General features: G+C 36.6%; 1 pseudogene; it reads left to right on the top strand.

Annotated features, from left to right (window-relative positions):
- The first annotated feature begins 620 nt into the window (after nucleotides 1-620).
- Nucleotides 621-2,014, top strand: LOC101701686 (L-lactate dehydrogenase A chain pseudogene; annotated as a pseudogene).
- Nucleotides 2,015-2,290: the final 276 nt, after the last annotated feature.

The raw sequence follows: 2,290 nt of genomic DNA, 5'->3' as shown, positions 1-2,290 counted from the left end.
GAACAAGACATGGATGCCCACTATCACCACTTCTGTTCAATATAGTTCTGGAAACATTAGCCACAGCAATTATAAAAGAGAAAGAAATAAAAGGAATAAAGATAGGAAAAGAAGAAATGAAACTGTCATTATTTGCTGATGATATGATACTTTACATAGAAGATCCAAGAAACTCCGCCAAAAGACTTCTAGACTTAATTGACAGATTCAGTAGAGTAGCTGGATACAAGGTCAACACTCACAAAACAATAGCCTTCTTGTACACAAATAACAGACTGAGAGAGAAATTACGGAAACAATTCCTTTTATAATAGCATCCAAAGAAATGAAATCTTTAGGAATCAATCTAACAAAGGAAGCAAAAGACCTCTACACTGAAAACTACAGCACTCTGACAAAAGAGATCAAAGAGGATACAAGAAAATGGAAGACATCCTTTGCTCCTGGGTAGGAAGAACCAATATAGTGAAAATGGCCATACTTCCAAAACTACTATATAGATTCAAAGCAATGCCAATTGAAATTCCAAAAATATACTTCACAAAACTAGAGAAAACAATCCAAAAAATTCATTTGGAACCATAAGAGGCCTAGAAGAGCTAAAGCCTTTCTAGGCAACAAAGACATGGCTGGGGGTATCACAATCCCCAACTTGAAACTATACTACAAAGCTACTGTGATAAAATCAGCATGGTACTGGCAAAGGAACAGACCTGAGGATCAGTGGAATAGGATGACTACTTTCAGCAAAACATAAATATTGGCAAGGATGTGAAAAAAAGGGAACACTAAATACATTGTTGACGAGAATGTGCAATTATTATGGAAAACAGTATGGAGCTTTCTCAAAAAATTAAACTTCTCCCTTTGTGGCACATTGCCAAGCTGGCTTAATGTGGACTCTGATTCCTTTTGGTTCCAAGTCCTATATTGTGACTTTCAAGAACCAGCTGCTTCAGAATCTTATGAAGAAAGACTAGATCCTAAAGAAGAAAATTATGGTGGGGGGGGCAGTCTTTTTGGCATGGTCTGTGCCACCAGCATCTTAATGAAAGACTTAGCAGATGAAATTGCTCTTGTTGATGTTATGGAAGACAAACTGAAGGAGGAAATGAGTTCTTCAACATGATAAACTTTTCCTTAGAGCACCAACTTGGTCTCTGGCAAAGATTACAATGTGACTGCAGACTCTGAGCTAACTATTATCACAGCTAAAGCCTGCCAGCAAAAGAGAGAAAGACATCTTAATTTGGTTGAACATAATGTAAACATCTTTAAATTTATCATTTCTAATATTGTAAATTACAATCCAAACTGCAAGTTGCTTGTAATTTCCAATCCAGTGGATGGATATTTTGATCTACATGATTTGGATAGTAAGTAGTTTTCCCAGCAACTCTGTTATTTGAAATGGTTTCAATATGGATTCAGCCTACTTCCATTATGTGGTGGGGAAAAGGTGAGAATTTGTCCATTAAACTGTCATTGGTGGGTCCCTTGGGAAGCTTGAAAATGCTAGTGTACCTTTATGGAGTAGAGTGAATGCTACTGGTGTCTCCGTAAAGAATCTACACTCAGATTTTGGCAGGTAAGGAACAGTGGAAAGGAGTCCACCAACAGATGGTTGATAATGCTTATGATGGGATTAAACTGAAAAGCTACACATCTCAAGCCATTGGATTATCTGTGTCAGATTTGGAAGAAAGTATATAAAGAGGAATCTTACGTAGGTGCATTCAATTTCCACCATGATTAAAAGTCTGTAGAATAAAGGATAATGTTTCCCTTTTTGTTCTTTGCATTTTAGGACAAAATGAAATCTCATATATTGTGAAGACAATTGACTTGTGATCCATTTGAAGAAAAGTGCAGGTACACTTTGGGAGGTCCAGAAAGAGCTGTGATTTTAGTCTATAGTTGGATTTTAGTTGGAGGTTGTGCATGTTAAGATGTGCAATGTTAAGATGCCCTAAGAGAAACATCAATTTCCTAAAGCTAGAAATAGGAATGGTTCATAAAGCCCTAAGTTATATCCTGATACTGTATGGTACTCAACTTGTGCAATCCTAAAATGGTTAGTGACAACTGTTCCAGTATTTCTGAATCACCATTGCCAATATTGCATATGCTTAATCTTCAAATCAGATGTGTGTTTACTGTGTGTCATATACTTCTGATTCCTTCACCAAACATGCCTAGAACAGCATTTTCCCCCAATCAGTCATCCTGGGATCCAGTGTATAAATCCAACATTGAATGTCTTGTGCATAACTGTTATAAAAGATCTTAT

Source organism: Heterocephalus glaber, unplaced genomic scaffold (genome assembly GCF_053883595.1).
Source record: "Heterocephalus glaber isolate CG9 unplaced genomic scaffold, H.glaber_assembly_v1.0 deba00001553, whole genome shotgun sequence".
NCBI lineage: Eukaryota > Metazoa > Chordata > Mammalia > Rodentia > Bathyergidae > Heterocephalus > Heterocephalus glaber.
The sequence above is the reverse complement of the archived record's forward strand: the minus strand, read 5'-3'. Positions and strand labels throughout refer to the sequence as shown.